The sequence below is a fragment of the Dreissena polymorpha genome, chromosome 10, assembly GCF_020536995.1.
Source record: "Dreissena polymorpha isolate Duluth1 chromosome 10, UMN_Dpol_1.0, whole genome shotgun sequence".
Classification (NCBI taxonomy): Eukaryota; Metazoa; Mollusca; class Bivalvia; order Myida; family Dreissenidae; genus Dreissena; species Dreissena polymorpha.
In genome coordinates, this window is record NC_068364.1 from 75,946,204 (window position 1) to 75,958,460 (window position 12,257).

Below are 12,257 nucleotides of genomic sequence, written 5' to 3' on the forward strand. Positions count from 1 at the left end.
TAGTCAGTCTATGATCCAGATGGAGGCCCACTTGAACCGCAGACATCACAAACCGGATGATGCCCTAGGGGCAACCAGTGGGACCCCAAATACTGTTGCACCCCAAAATCGCTAGGACAATCGGGGGAATGTTAACAATACTAACAATGTGACGAACTGTGCACCAAAAAGCGGACCAGAAACAAACTTTGACTCGGTAAATATTGCTGTGCTTAACGTTTGTGGCCTTAAAAGGCGTGCATTATACCCTGAATTTGTCTCATTAGTAAATAGTTATGACATGTTTTTTGCAACTGAGACAAAACTTGATGACAATGACATAATTGAAATTGATAATTACTCTTTTATTAGTAAAACCAGAAAACAAAAATACAAACGAAAATCTGGTGGTATAGGCGCTTTGATAAAAAATAGTATTTACAAACACGTTGACGTAATAGACAGCCAGTCAGAATATGTTTTATGGTTGAAAATTAGAAATGATTATACTCATATTGGTAGCGACATTGTTATAGGTATTGTTTACATACCACCACTGCATTCGAGGTTCTATAATGATGATGAGTATGAAATTTTTGAAAACGAAGTAGCTATTAAATGCAGCAGCTTTGAACATGTTTACATCTGCGGCGATATGAACGCACAAACTGCAGACTTATCTGACTATACAGAAAATGATGATTTTTTGACAGATTTTTTTAATCTTGATAATGAGACTATTACTTTTTTCGATCAAAAGGCCCAAATGGAAAATTGTAACATACCATTAAGAAGGGTTTCTCAAGATAAAAAGAAAAATAACCATGGATATCGCCTCTTAGACTTATGTAAAAATAACAACATTAATATTATCAATGGTAGGTTTGGTAAAGATAGATTTATTGGCAAAATGACATTTAGAAACATATCCGTAATTGACTATTTAATATCTACAATTAAAGCCTTTTCAATTCTTAAGGAATTTGAAATTATGAATGTGAACGGACTAAGTTCAGATGGCCATGCTCTCATTAACTATAAAATAAAAGTTGAGGCCTGCATTAACAATAACACTTTTGAAACAAAAACTTACAGACCAAAATGGAAAGAATCCCTTTGTGAAACATTCATGTCAAATGTAAATGTAGAAGCTATAAATAGCATAGTGAGAGAAATTGAATCTGACCACTTTACTGCAAACCAAAATAATATAAATAGAATAACACATGAAATGTCAAATATTCTTATAAATAGTGCTAAGGAAAGCTTCCCAGAAGTCCAAATAAGCAAAAAACGAAAAGGCAAAAAATATAAACCCTGGTTTGGCATACAGTGTGAAAAGGCTAGGAAAATATATGTAAAAGCAAGAAAAATATATAATAAACATCCAACAGAATACAATAAAATTAGTGCAAATCTAGCATGTAAAAAATATAAGAAAATAATGAATACTCACATAAATAAATATAACAAAAATAGGGAAAGTGTCCTTAGAACCATGCAAACAAAACAGCCAAAAGAATACTGGAAGTACTTAAATAAAGTTAAAGCAAAAAATAAAAATGCCGATACGCCACCTCTAGACTTATTACATAACTATTTTGAAAAAGCCAGCAACCAGGACCATGATACTGATGAGTCACATATAATAAATAGCATTGATATTGAAAATGATAACAATATATTAAATGTAAACATAACAGCTGAAGAAATAGATAAATGTATAAATAAACTTCAAAATAATAAAGCACCGGGCTTGGATGGCATTGTAAATGAATACATTAAACACTCAAAAGAAAAGATGTTACCTTTATATGTATCCTTATTTAATGTAATGCTGGAAACAGGTATACTACCAGACCAATGGGGTGAAGGGGCCATAATCCCACTGTATAAAAATAAGGGCGATACTGGAGCTCCAGAAAATTACCGCCCAATTACTCTTTTAAGTTGTGTAAGTAAACTTCTCACAGCCATTTTAAATGACAGACTTGGTAAATTTCTTGAAGATAATGAAGTACTCTCTGAAAACCAGGCTGGCTTTAGAAAAAATTATTCTACAACTGATCACATCTTCACCTTAAATTCAATAGTAGAAATACTAAGGCACTACAAAAAGAAAATCTTTGTATGTTTCATAGACTTTTCAAAAGCTTTTGATTCTGTTTGGCGTGTGGGTTTATGGACAAAAATTATTAATTACAACATAAATGGTAAATTTCTCAGGTTAATAAGGAATATGTACTCTAATATAAAATCCTGTGTCTCGGTTAGAACTCAAAACTCCCCAATTTTCTCATGTAACTCTAATGGAACTCAAAACTCCCCATTTTTCTCATGTAACTGCGGCGTGCGTCAGGGAGAAAACTTATCGCCCGTCCTCTTTTCCCTTTTCCTAAATGACCTTGGGAATTACTTAGAATCTAAAGGCCACCATGGTATAGAACTTACAAATCCAGAAAACGATATTGCTACTTTTCTCAAAATAATTGTACTATTATATGCAGACGACACAGTCTTAATTGCTGAAAATGCCCAAACACTACAAAACTGTCTGAATGACTTTGCTGATTACTGTAAAACATGGAAGTTAAATATAAATAAGGATAAAACAAAAGTAATGATTTTCGGATCAAGGCAAAATAGAAACTTCTCTTTTAAAATAGACAACACGTCTCTAGAAATTGTTAACTCATACAAATATCTAGGTGTTTTTTTAGCAAAATCTGGTAGCTTCCTAACTGCAAAGAAACATCTTGCACAACAAGCAAGGAAAGCAATGCACCTACTCTATTCAAGAATTAATAACCTTAATTTACCAATAGATCTGATATTAAAACTTTTTGATAACACTATCCTGCCAATATTAACATATTCTGCAGAGGTTTGGGGCTATGAAAGCATTGATTTACTAGAGAAAATACACAATGAATTTCTGAGAAAAATTTTCAATCTAAGAAAAAGCACCCCACTTTATATGATATACGCAGAATTCGGAAGATACCCCATAGATCTCACTATAAAATGCAGAATGATTGCATACTGGAATAGATTAATAACTGGGAAACCGGATAAATTAGCATATCTCATATATAAATACATGTTAAACCTTCCTAACTTTGAATCTAAATGGATAAATTATGTAAAAAATATCTTCACACAAACTGGCAGAAATTACATCTGGCTAAATCAAGATCAAATCCAAAATAAAAATATAAAGTACACTATAAAGGGCATATTACTTGATCAATACCAGCAAACCTGGCATACCTCACTTCAAAACTCAACAAAAGGCCTAAACTATTCAATATTTAAGGATAAGATTGAATTAGAGAAATATTTAATCACACTAACTAAATATGAATCATCTTTATTTATTAAACTTAGAACTGGTAATCACTTTTTCCCAAATGAGACAGGTAGATGGACCAATCAAGACATAAATGAGAGGACATGCCCTCATTGTACATGCAGAGATGTGGCGGATGAATTTCACTACATGCTTATATGTCCCTTTTTTAATGAACATAGAAGGAAGTTTATAAAAAAATACTACTACTGTAGAACAAATACGCTAAAATTTAAAGAATTGTTGACAACAAGGTCCTTAAAGGATTTAAAAAATTTATGTAAATTCATAAAAGTATTATTTCAAACATTAACCCGCTGATAAGTTTAACTTGGTGTATATGTTAAATTATGTTTGTAATCTTTTATGTATTTCAACAATTAAACTTCATAAGACTAATTCATATCCACAAAAATATTACTTTAAACGCTAACACGTTGATAAATTTATTTATGTAGAGAACAAAATCATGTCTAATGCAGTACTTTTTGCATCTCGTCTCAATCAAACAATTAATATTTTTTAAGATGAATTAATCATCTTACATATTGGTATTACTACATCATAGTTCATGTTGAATACCTAACTTCATTCACTTTGCATGTTTAAAATATTTTAACGCATGTTTTTTTCAATCTGGCAACAAATATCAATGTCACAAATTTGAAATTACTGATTTACTTATAAATGTCGTTAGCAAATTGTGATTTATATTTTAAACCTTGCACTAGCCAAATTATATGCAATGTACATGTATGTTTATATCTCAAGCTTATTGTTCACCTTGCTGGAATATGTTTTTTAATCAATGACACTTGACACTTATTACTTATTGCAGCACTTCTACTCATCGCCCCTCTCCATCACCCATCAATGCCTTTCACCATTGATTTCATGTGCCATGTGTAAATTTACACAACTTCACAAATACATGTACAGTAAAGTACTTTTTGTCATGCAATCTCACTACTGCAGGTCAAATCGACACAATTTAGTACATGATTATATAAAGCTACTTGCTGAAACAATAACATAAAGCCCTTTACTTACGAATCACATGGTCACTGACACAGGAACAAACATGGGCATGGTAAATGTGGCCTGACACAACATCGGTCAATGTCACGTGAATGGGTCACTTCACTTCACATTTGATCATTACTTCATTTAAACACACCAATTAATCCCAAGTAGAATTACATTAACAGACAATTTCGGTCTACAAAATTTAAATCTATACGTCACTTTTGAAAGTTTAGTTAATATGCGATCTATAAATGAAACACTCTCCACGATTATTCTACAGAGGAAACGGTGAAAACACAAACAAAACGCACATTTCTGACCTAATTCCAGGGTTTACACACAGATCAGCGAAGCGCTGCAGACAAAAATAAATTAACCAATCAAATTCACCGGGTTTTAAATAGAACCGAATGGAAAAACCATAACTATAGTCTGTATCAGGAATCCATGTAAACAAACAGGTTATTCAGGCCAAAGGAAAAAAAAAAAAAAAATTGTTTATTTCTCGGGTCAACATCATCATTCCCCCACTCAATTCAAATGTATGTCTCATATCTTTTTTCATCTCCACTTCTCTTTCTCTTTTCTATTTTCTATGTAAAGTTTAACACCCTGTCACAATTGTTAATATCTCTTTGTAAAAGATGTATTGTCACTGTATACTCATGTGTCACTGTATATGTGATTTGAGCTTAATAAAGGTTATGTTGTTGTTGTTGTTGTTTAGCGTCGAATTGCAAGGTAAACACCAACAATCCGCTAACATTCAACGGGAGATAAACTCATCTTGTTGAATTAAATAAAATAAGATCGGAATCTTAATATATTATATTTTATTAAATCAAAAAACCATATTTTCTTACTGGTGCGCTCATTGTAGATTTCGAAGCCTCCGCCATTCTGTTCTGTTCTGTTCTGTGTTCTTCTTGAACCCCCTTTGTAGAGGAACCAAACAATCGTTTGTAGACAGTGAATAATCCTCCACCGAATATAAACACTATATTACACGTTCACACTATTCACTCCTTAAATCACACACCTTTCATTAGAATATAAGTCTATCCACTAATCGCGAATATATGCGACTTAGAACTGTACGCGCGATTTTTCATTAGTTGTTAAAATATTAAATGAGATAAAAATAAAAATAAATCATTAAATGAATTTACGGAAGACCGGAGAGTGCTTCTGTACATATATTAGAATTGTATTGCCTTGAATAAAAATACCCAATAAACACTATTGCCAGTTTAATTAAGAATTATGCCCTTCTTTAGTTTGTTTTTTGTGTGTGTTTGGTACGGGGTGGTCGCTGGCTTGCATTGGTCACCAAGAGCAACTGACGTGTCCTGTCCAGACCGTACAACAACCGTCCACAATGCTTCTCAAACTCGTGAAATTCTGAAGACAAATGGGTTTTCAGGAAAGTCTTTAAAGTTGGCCAACTGTTGATGAGTATGTAGAGCTGTTCGTCTACGGGTAAAGTATTAAATGAAGTCTCTGTTATCGCCCCCCACTGTCGTTCTATGTCTACCATAATTGACTGTCTAACACTATGTAGGGCACTACACTTGAGCACAAAATGTTCTGCGGTTTCGTTCTCTTCACCACACATCTGACATGTTGGGTTTATGTCATACTGGTTAAAGTTCTTACGTTTTGTTTGGAGCATGTAAGTCCCTGTGAGTAACCGTACCTTTGTTTTTAACCGTTCTGACTCTCTGGCCGTATATTCCAATGAGAGCAAAGGGAGAATCTTACCAGGCACATACTTATCTTGTCTCAGGAAAAACAATGTAGAATATAAGGGTGTTAAACTGTCTATTTGATCACTCCAGTAGCTATGAACCGCCTTGAGTACACGTGTCTTCCATTTTCCCTTCTTGGGTGTGTTGTCAGCTAAGTCAGCAACAGTCCCCAACTCGTACTTCCACATTATATGCTGAACTTGTATGAACCAGGATGAGCTGTCAACTGATTTAAAGCTAATCTGACGTTCAAGTAGCGCCCACTCAATACTGTTTCTATCTTGCGAGCATATAGTATGTAAGAAGGTCAGTGCCTGTATGTGAATTTGTGCTTCGATCGGTAAAAGTCCGGATAGAAGATATACTGCCGCATTGGCTGTGTTGTCTGGTAGTCTAAGAATTTCTTTAACAAACTTTCTTTGGAATGCTTCGAGACAGTTTATAATGCGTTCAGGAGGTAATAACAGTTCCAATCCATATAAAAGCACGGGAAGAACATAAGATTTGTAAAGATGAATAATGGAAAGTACATTTAGTCCCGCTTGCCCTTTGTAACCACTACCGAATATACTATATGCTTTCCTTCTTGCTTTTTTTAAATTTTCATCCACATTAGCTTTTTGGTTGTTCAGCATAGAGTCAGTTCGTATAATACCGAGATGTATAGCTCTTTGCACAGATGGAATTTCGTCATTGTTCATGAAGAGGGGAGTAGACACGCCCTTTTTACGTTGGTGACTAACATGGATATGCACGCTCTTGGTAGGCTGTAACAGGTATCGCTCCATATTGGCGAATTCTGCTGAAATGTTTAACAGTTCCTGCGCTTCATTGGCCGTTTCGGCACATAAGCATATATCGTCCGCACAAGCACTGGCCGAACAGTTGACGTCACCGATAGTGGATCCCACCCTGGCTTCTTGTAGGCGATCAAGCAGCGGGTTAACGTAGACCTTGTATAGGTCGGTGCTTAGTACTCCACCCTGCCTAACGCCCTGCTGAACACTGAACTCAGCCGAGACACGCCCCTTCCACTTAACTGCACTAGTGGAGTCCCTATGGAAGCTATCGATTAGGGACCAATGTTTGTCGTATACTCCAATGTGACCCAGTCGTCGCATAAGGTGTTTGTGGTCTACTACATCAAACGCAGATCTCGCGTCCAGAAAGATCAAATGCATTTCGGATCTATTGTCATGACATTCACGATACAGTTCTTCTACTATAAAAGCTGAATTTAGTGGTGAAGAGTTCTTAGTAAAGCCCCGTTGGAATATATTCTGGCTGCTCTTTATGTTTGGTGCTATCCTATCACGCAGTATTGCTTCAATGACCTTGCCAATCACCGGTAGAATTGTTATGCCTCTATAGTTCCCTGAAACATTGGGTTCACCTTTGTTTTTGAAAATGGGAGTCACCACACCTCTCTTCAAAGCCGCAGGAAACAGTCCACTAGCAAATACATGGGATACAACCTTTAAAAGATACTCAAAGGTGCTGTCTTCACAGTTCAATAAATGTTCGACTGACATGTTGTAAACATCAGGCGCTTTACCAGTATTCAGACTTTTAACTGCTTTTTCAAGTTCAATTTTAGTTACAGGTTGGACGTATTGATTGCGGTTCATATTCACAGTCAGTTCGTATTCAATATTGACGATTTCATCATATACATTGTCGAAAAGTTCATTGGCAGCCTGTTGCCCAAGAGCTTCAAAATGATCATGAAAACCACATAAAATTTTATCTTCTTGGTACCGTTGGTTACCTACGTATAGATCAGTAATAAACCTGCCCTGCTTGTTACGTTGGCTATTCACTAGCTTATGAAATGTTCTAGAGTCATATTTCCTGCTTTCAATTATCTTCTGTTTTAGTTCATAGTCTTTTTTCGCAATTGCCTGCCTAACACTGGATCGTAGTGCCCTCTTAGCCAAGTTCTTTTCAGTCAACAAACTACTCTCTCCACGCGGTCTACCCGCCCGCTTCCAAGCTTTGTATGCATTTTTCATGTTCATGACATTGTCTCTAATTTCTGGGTTCCACACCTTTAACTTAGGTTTAGAGTTAAACGGTTTCCTTCTACTGGCAAGATTTGACGCAGATTCACTCATAAGCTCACAGAAATCTTTAACAACCTCCTCGACATTATCATCATCAATTTCAGTTTCTAGGGTTGCGAGACCGTCCTTGACCCTAATGGAATATACGTGTTTATCAATAGTTCTCCAGTTCACCCTAGTGCTTATTACGCTCTCTTCTGGCTTTATATTTAAAGTAAAATTACACAAAAGTTCAACCTTTATAGGATAGTGATCCGATGTATTTGTCCGCAGGTCATTAAGTACGACCTTTCTTGAAGTGATTAGCACTGATGGCACGTTGTACAGAAAAAAGTCTATCTCTGTGCACTCATTGCCTCGAGGGTCAAGGTATGTTTCCCCGGAATTCTCAAATTTAAGATCAAAGTCATTTACCAGTTCTTTCAAGTAATTAAGTCTTCTAGATCCATGAGCCCCTCCAAGATTTTCGTTAAAGTCGCCGCCCAAAAGGATATAATTGTCAGTGTTATATTTTAAAATGATTTCCCTTATCTGGTCCACACAATCGCAAAACTCGGTCACATTACCGCTCAACCCTCGACAGGGCATGTATACAGACACTATGACTAATCCCTTATTGTCCTTGAAGTTAGAAAGTTGCAGGCATTGAATTCTGTTTCCTCCGTCGTCAAGCACGGTCACTTTTGGATCAAGTTCTTTCTTCCATAAAACACCTACCCCGCCAAAACCTCGCGGAAGCTGTGTAGGCAATAATGGGTCATTGTAATCTGTACCTTTTCCAACAGAGTTTATGTTTTCGTGAACTTCACTTAAGAGATCAGTTTGAGACTGAAATAGCCAATGTTCTTGCACAAGTATAATATCGTTACACTTAAAAATGTCCGCTATGGCGAGTGTACTAGTCACAATGTTCTTACAATTAAAAGAAGCTATCCCTAACGTTTTTGGAGACTCGCTACTAGGTTCAAAACTAACACTCGATTCCGACCGTTGCGCTATCTGGGAATGTTCCGATGTTTGACGTGGTACAAAAAAGGATGCTGATCAGGAAAGCTCCTTACACTAGTGCCCGCCGGTAGATACATCAACGGTTGACCATGGACATGTCCAGGCACTACTGACACACGTTCGCTATCACTGTTTATACTGTTGCGGTTCGGTACACTCTCTACTCTGTCGCTGTAGTGCATTGCTGTAGAAACCACACTTGTCGTTGACAACGTAACAGGGGGACAGCTGTTAATGTTCGTAAGGACCGGCGCAGCGCAAACACTGGCGGCGGCTGTCGAAACCACCCTAGTCGTTGACCGTGTTACAGGGGGAACGCTGGTAATGTTCGTTATGTCTGGCATATCACAAACACTGGCGGCTGTCGAAACCACACTAGTCGTTGACCGAGTTACAGGGGGAACGCTGCTAATGATCATAAGGTCCGGCGTAGCACAAACACTGGCGGCGGCTGTCGAAACCACACTAGTCGATGACCTTGTTACAGGGGGAACGCTGTTAATGTTCGTTAGGTCCAGCATATCACAAACGCTGGCGGCTGTCGAAACCACGCTAGTCGTTGACCGAGTTAGAGGGGGAACGCTGCTAATGATCGTAAGGTCCGGCGTAGCACAAACTCTGGCGGCGGCTGTCGAGACCACACTAGTCGTTGACAGGGTTACAGGGGGAACGCTGTGAATGTTCGTAAGGACCGGCTTAGCACAAACACTGACGCCGGCTGTATGCACACCTATATCACTCGCGGCTTCTAGTACACGATTGCTTGAAACAATATGGCTCTTATTGTGCCGAACAGGGATATTCTCGCACTCAGTATCATGCAAAAAATTGTCTTTAAATATAAACTGCTCAAGTTCATTTTCTATTTTGTCAAAAACAAAGTTAGTTAGTCTGTCTTGTAATTTAGTCAATCTAGCCTGTATCGTGCTATTAAAGCCAGTCTGCACTTTTTCTCGCGAAGACTCGTTAGGAATTGGATCGGCATCATGCCGCTTATCATTAACACATTCTCCCGCCTCAAGACGTTCAAGTCTCTTAGCAACCGTTTGCAGTGTAATTTGTAATTCTTCATTACGGGCTTCTAAACGTTTACAATAGGATTCTAATTTATTAAGGTCTTTAAGTTTTTCTTGGTTTTTAAGCTGGAGTATCTTAACCTCTTCTTCCTTTTTCTTTACTTTCAATTCACGTTCTCGTATATCACTCAACTTAGTTAAACAAGAACATTCTGCGCTGCTAACTTCAACACTCTGCACTAGCTTCTGCCTGGAGGTATCGTTACTACTTTTGCGCGACTCGACACTTGCAGCACTAACAGTAGTGATTATCTCTGACTCTTGTAACTGACCACTGTCCATTTCATCGTGTAAGATATCGAGAGCCACCGTGCTCTCTGTTGCCTTGGTTACCTTTGGAATTTGTAAGCGCAAATTAGAGTCTGATTTAGATTTTGACATAAGTTTAGGTTGGTTCTTTTTGTCAATATGCGATGCAACACAGTATGTTTTTAAAGACGTTTGCTCATCAAGGCTAACACCAGTTTGTTCGCATTCATTTAACGTTTTAGACGGTGTACTTGTGTCAGAAGTTTTACAAAATCTACAGCAAAACGACTCGTCGTGAGACGAAGCCAATTGTTCAATTTCATCTTTTTTAAGCTTTTGGCAATGATAATGGATCCAATGAGAACCTTTGGTACACAGCACACTATTTGTTTTGCATGCACGGTTACAACCTGGGCATTTATCAGAGTCTTCTCTACAGTTATTGATGGTTATCGCTGCACCAGCTGCAGACAGAGCATTTGTACTTTGTTTTGAAAGAAATTCGGTCAACTTTTCAACCAGCAGGTCATTAAACACTTTCAAATCTATATTGTTGCTTACGCACAGAAAGTCTACAATAGCATTTATATTTGGCATATCGTCTTCCAGAAATTCCATACAGTTTTTACCATTAAGGAGAAATCTACTTGTGGTTACATAAATGTTGAGCGTATATCTGACACCATCGGCTTTAATGACTCTATAGACCCTTTTGGTTCGATTGACTCCAGTGTTGTCAAATGTGTCTGTGACTTTCACGTTACAATTTTGCTCAGACAGTTTATTAAAGTACTGATTTTGTTTGTTTGTGTCTGAATCACGTGACACGAAGCGCGAAATACAAATAGAAAGGGATTTCCCAAGGTAGACGCAAAAGTCGTAATACAATTTGGCTGTTGCTCTTTAGTTTTGTAGTTTTTAGCAAAAGATTGAGTTGGATATGGTTCAAATTAACGAATGTTATTAATTAATATCAAAATAATAGCCTGCTAAATTCAGGAAAATAATCCATTGGACAGTCCCTTTAATATATTAAATGATTTGAAAGGAGTAAACACGAGTGGGTTAATTACGAGTGGGTGGATACACATCATTAATCGCCCACGCTAACAAAACCACAACATTGCGTCAGTGGATATTATAAATCCAAATACGACATCATTACAACGACACCCACATATTTGTGATAATTAAGAAACTATGCCGCTTAATGTACAACCCTCTACAAGATTTACCATAAACATCTTCTTTTAAAGTCATATTACACAATGGTCTTGGAGCTAATATAAGAAATATTGTTGAGCTCTCCTCTTGGAAAACTTGGGTTAAAGCATGTGCTTTAAATGGATCTTTTCACGGTTTGGTAAATTGACAAAATTGAAAAAAATTGTTTCAGATTCGCAAATTTTCGTTTTAGTTATGATATTTGTGAGGAAACAGTATTACTGAACATTTGCCATGGTCTAATATAGCCATTATATGTATCGTTTGACGATTTAAAAACCTAAAAATTATAAAGCGTTGCAACGCGAAACGATTGAATAATTTGGAGAGTTCTGTTGTTGTCGTTTAAATTAGTGAAACTACGAAGATTGCTTATATAACGTATAAAATACGCAGGGTAGTTCAAGTGGCTAATGCGTTTTTACTTCAGGATTCCGGGGGTCACTGGTTCGAGCCCTGCTTCGGGCTACTTTTTTTTTCTTTTTTTTTTAAATGTTATTTTTTTTTTTTCTGGAGCTTTTAAAATTTAATGTTT